This window comes from Arachis ipaensis, chromosome B5, assembly GCF_059453495.1.
Source record: "Arachis ipaensis isolate K30076 ecotype BB chromosome B5, ASM5945349v1, whole genome shotgun sequence".
In the NCBI taxonomy this organism is placed as follows: Eukaryota; Viridiplantae; Streptophyta; class Magnoliopsida; order Fabales; family Fabaceae; genus Arachis; species Arachis ipaensis.
Window position 1 is genome coordinate 81,661,013 of NC_142440.1, and position 5,613 is coordinate 81,666,625.

The 5,613-nt window shown below is 40.9% G+C and overlaps 1 non-coding gene across 1 annotated transcript; it reads right to left on the reverse strand.

The window, feature by feature from the left end:
- Window positions 1-4,956: 4,956 nt before the first annotated feature.
- LOC148564768 (small nucleolar RNA R71) lies at window positions 4,957-5,064 on the reverse strand. Its single transcript, XR_015884381.1, has one exon. It is a non-coding gene; the product is annotated as a small nucleolar RNA R71 (small nucleolar RNA).
- Window positions 5,065-5,613: the final 549 nt, after the last annotated feature.

The following is a 5,613-nucleotide window of genomic DNA, read 5'->3' on the forward strand; positions in this document are numbered from 1 at the left end:
CGTGCCCTGGGCACAAAGTTGGCACACTTCAGGCACAACTCTCGGGTGAATGTATGGGAGGTGGAAAAATTTAATCCACGCGTACGCGTACATGGCGCGTCCGCGTGGATGGCCAAAATTGCTTGATTCACACGTACGCGTGGAGTGCGCGTGCGCGTGGGTGGTGCTCTGTTTTTCAAAATTTTTCTATGTTTTTGCACCAAACCAAGAATTTCAAACCTTCAAACAACTACCAAAACAACATAAAACCGTATTTAACCTACTAGACTACCAAACAAACTTAACAAATCAATCAAAACATGAGATTAAACCTATTTTACCAATATGTACAAAAGGTAAAATGAAAAGATGTTACCATGGTGGGGTGTCTCCCACCTAGCACTTTTGTTTATTGTCCTTAAGTTAGACTTATGGGGAGCTCCTCATCAAGGTGGCTTGTGCTTGAATCCATCCTTGAACATCCACCAATGCTTGGACTTCCATTGTGCTTCATCATTCAAAGTTAGTAACTCCAAGCTTTGATGGAGTTCTTCACAAACCATAGGCTCCCAAAGTTGATCTTCCTTGTGCGATCCGGGATCCCACACTTTGTTTTCACACCCGTCCTTGAGTTGATCATGGTGATTTCCTCTGGGTGGCAAGAGAGATGAATTCTCATGGACGCACCAAATTATTCTCCTAGACCCTTCCAATTGACCACTAGTCCAGCCTTTGTATTTCATGTTTGATGTATCAACCCTAATGAGCCTTGATTTGTAATGCCAACCATGAAAAATCTTTCTTTTACGCTTCATCCCACAAAGCATCCTAAGTTGACCATCCGTTTCAAGCAAGCCATATTCGAGTGGGATAATAAAGGTAATAGAAATGAATTTTACCCACTCAAATGTAGGAGTAGATGGTAACCTAGGCAAAGAAGCTCCTAAGGGTCTTCTCAAAGCGTATTCAATTCCCATCCTCCTTTTTCTAAGGATCTCCATTTCTTCACAAGTTTTCTCAAATGTGATCCTTTGTTCAACAATATTATCTAAGCCTTTTCCCTTACTCAAGTCATAATTGGGAGGGTGAGAAAAATTTACCTCCACAACGCTTCCAAACCCAATGGGGGAAGGTTCTTCATGCTCAAAGGATTCTTCACCACTAAGACTTGATGCTTGATCTTCATCACCAAGGGGACTCAATTCTTGCTCTATCCCATCCAATTCTTCATAAGGGATATGCCTTGAAGGTTGTGCACATTCCTCCTTAGCATCAAATTCAATCATCTTGGAGGGGTCTTCTCCAATCCTAGACTCCCAAGGTGGTTCCGTATCTCCTAAGTCTTCAACCACTTCTTCCTCTTCTTCAATAATCTCTACTTCCTCCTCTTGTTGCATTTCTTACTTTAACTCCTCTTCTTCACCTTGGAGCTTTAAGTTCACTCCCTCACTAAGCTCCTTCATTGCTACTCCACATTCCACAATGGAAGTGCCTTAATCTAATAGGCTTAGGCGGGATGAGACTATGTTGCCAATGGCTTCTACCATGATAGCCGTTTTTGCTCTTAACTCCTCAAATTTCTTTTCATCCTCCTCGTGTTGCCTTAAGGTATGATATTCAAGATCCCTTAATTCTAGCATAGAGGCTTCATCGGGAGGTGATGGTGGAAGAGAGGTTTCATTGTTTGAGAGAAAGGTATTATAGTCAGAAGGTGGTTCTTTTAGGTAGAGTTGTGGTGGTTCAATATTTCCCATTCTTTCCATTTGTTGCACAACACACTCCATGGTTGCTTGAAATTGATCCAATGCTTCCTTGAGATGATCCCTTGACTCTTGTTCCTCTTGGATATCACGAATAGGATCATATGACTCTTGGATTGAAGGACATGAGTATTCTTCCATAGGAGGTTGTGCTGGAAAATAGAGTTCATCTTGTGGTTGAAAGTTTTCATGTATTAGAGGTGGTTCGTCTTGGTAATAATATAGAGGGGACGGCTCTTGAAAATGTTGATGTTGGAGTAGTGGTGGCTCTATGTGTGGTTCATATGTCTCATATGATTGTTGGTAGGATGGATATGGATTAGGGTCATATGAAGATGGTTGGTAAGAAGGGGCTTGTGAGTATGGTTGAGGGTTATGTTGGGGATATGGCTCATAGGCATATGGTAGTGGTTCTTGAAAGTCAGAAGGGGATTCACCATAGCCATTGGATTGATATGCATCATAGAATGGCTCTTCTTCATAGTGCATTGGTGGAGGTTGTTGCCCTGAGGATTGATCATATGCATATGGCTCCTCCCACCTTTGATTGTCCCATCCTTGATACACATCCTCATTGAAGCTCTCATTTCCTACAACATAGTTAGAACCAAACTCATAGCCAAAGTGAGAATTCACGATAGCAAGAGAAAATGAAAACAAAATAAAATAAGAAGCAAGAAAATTAAATCCTAAAACTAGCAAAAACTAACAAAGAAGCAAAAGGTAAACCTATTTACAATATTCACATATATACAATAACCAATAACATAACACCATTGCAACTCCCCGGCAACGGCGCCACTAATTTGACACAAGCTAACCTAATTCTAGAGAGAAGAGGGAGCTTCTCTCTCTAGAAACTAACCTACATGATGCTATACTACCAAACAATTGCTCCCCCTTTGCCAAGCTTGAATTCTGCATGAAAAAGCATTAGAAATGAGTTGGGTTGGGTCCAAAGTGCTTCAGAAATCGCTAGGGGCGATTTTACTTTAGTGGGCCACGAGCAGCATCAGCGCGCACGCGTACATGGCGCGTGCGCGCCCCTGAATGTGAAGTAACTAATAAACCACTATTTTATGGTTTATATTGTGTTTAATTGTGTGGTTTTATCATGATCTTTACCCACTTATTCATTAAATATGCATGCATTTATAATTCCTTTCTAAAATTATTGCATGATTGAAAACTTGCTTTTTAGAGACTTTTAATTATGTATGTTATTTCTCCTCTATTCCATTCGATGCCGTAATCTGTGTGTTAAGTGTTTCAGGCTTTATAGGGCATGAATGAGTTGGAGATTGGAGAGAAAGCTTGCAAAAATGGAAGGAACACAAGGAATTGAAGAGATGACCAGTGAGAAGTGACACGGCCGCATGGATGACGCGACCGCACGAAGAAGAAGAAATCGCAGTGACGCAGCCGCATGGACGACGCGACCGTGCGGCATGGAATAACATGAGTGACGCGGCCGCATGGACGACGCGTCCGCGTGGCAGAGCAAAATGCCGAATGACGCGGCCGCATGGATGACGCGACCACGTGACATGCGCGATCTGCATAATCTGCAGAATCGCTGGGGGCAATTTCAGGCCTTATTGTGACCCAGTTTTCGGCCCAGAAAAGCAGACTAGAGCCAGAGAACATGCAGAAACCAAAAACAACATTCATTCCGCATAGTTTTAGTTTTTAGATCTAGTTTTCCTCTCCTTTAGGTTTTTTTCTCAACACATTCATAGTTTCTAGGATTTGTTATGTTCATTGTTTTTGCATTGGGATATTGAGAAGAGTTATTGCCTCATCAAGACTTCGATATTCTAGTTCGTTTTCTTTACTTGTCTCTTACTCTTCCATGTTCCTTAATTTACTTAATTTTACCATTGGATTATTTTAGCATTTATTAATACAAGAATCACCTTTATTTTTAATTAATCTTTTGATTATTATTCATCATGTCTTTCTTTAATTCCCTTTCTTATGTTATGAATTTTGCATTTACAATGAGCGAGTAGTTCCCTAACTTGATGGGGAGTTGATTGAAAGGAACCCTTGAGTTGGAATGCTCAAGAGAAAGATTGTAATTGGGTTTATTGTTGGATTGCTCTCTAGTCACTAACACCAATCCTCCCAACAGTGGATTGGAACTTGTGGATAGAAATAGCATTCCAGCTTGTTTGACTTTCTCTTACTTTGTAAGGGACAACTAAACATAATAACCTTCAATTGTCAATTAATCTTGAGAGTACTCCAATAGGAATAGGCTTTCCGCTAATGAAATCCCAGTCAAGGCTTTTATTTAAATTTATATAAATTCTCTAATTTAATTTTCTGCCATTCAACTCAAACTTTTTTGAAAACATCTGATTCATAAAATAGCACACTTTTCTGCAACTCGTTGGGAGACGACTTGGGATTCATACTCCCAGTATTTTAATTTTAATTTCTGTGACACCCTTCTAAATTGATAAGTAGATTTCTGGTTGGTTGAGAACTATACTTGCAACGCATATTTTATAATCATTCTTAACTCGCCAATTTCCGCTCGCATCAATTTTTGGCGCCGTTGCTGGGGAGTTGCAATAGAGTGCTAAAGTTATTAATTGGAATTTATTTATTTGCATTTTATTTTATTTTGTTACTATGAGCTGCTTGTTTCTTTCGTTAGATGACACGTTCGCTTCCTGATCCAAACTTGCTAGTATTCGATCTTGAGATTGAAAGAACTATTTCATGGATAAGGCAAGCTCGGTGTCGGTTAGTCCTCCCTGAGGGCGGATCTGAAATGTCACTTGAGAAAAAAACCAGCCCCCGCTCTACTGATTTAGTTGTTTTACGTGCAGGTAACATGGGAGCAGCCAGGAGAGTTACTATCCAGGAGGCTGGAGCCCCTGATTTTACAATGCAACCATTTCAAGCGCATCACCCAGCGGTGGCTACAGACTTAGAAATAAAGACCGCACTGCTCAATTTGATGCCCAAGTTTCATGGCTTATCTGCTCAAGAGCCTATCAAGCACCTGAGAGATTTTCAGGCAGCCTATTCTACTATCAAGCGTGATGGTGCAGATGAAACATCAATTTTGCTGAAAGCTTTCCTGTTTTCTCTTGAGGGGAACGTAAAAGAGTGGTACTACACTCAACCAGCAGCAATTGTATCCAACTGGGATACACTGAGAAGAGAATTCTTGGAAAAGTTCTTTCCAGCTGAAGTTACTGATAAACTAAGGAAAGATATTTCCATGATTGTTCAGGATGATTCTGAAACTCTTTATGAGTACTGGGAGCGCTTCAATAATCTTTTGGAAGCTTGCCCCCACCATATGATTGACAAGATAGTGTTACTCGGTTATGTCACACAGGGAATGAGGCCCCAAGATAAGACCACATTGGAAAGTTCAAGCAATGGGTCTATGAAAAAGTACAAGACCACTGATGAGGCATGGCAATTGATCAGTGACTTAGCTGAATCTACTTGGAATCACAGGCAGAAATAAGGCCGTTCAAAAGCCATTGCAGAAGTATCCTCTAGCAGAGAGACTGCTACTTTAACTCAGAGTATCTGTGAAATGACCAACTTGCTGAAGCAGATGCAATTGAACCAACAACAAGTTCAGCAAGCTCAACCTTCTCCACCACAGCAAAACCAACAGTTAGTCCCACAGAGAGTTTGCAGAATCTGTGCTGATTATAGCCACTATACTGATGAATGTCTGCAGCTCCAGCAGGAAGACAACACCATGGTAGCCACACATAACTTCTATGACCACCCCAACCAAGGGTACAATCAAAGTGGCAATTACAACCATGGATGGCAAGACAATTCTAACCAGAATTGGAGGGACAACAACAACAGAGGAGGCAGAGATAATTAGGGA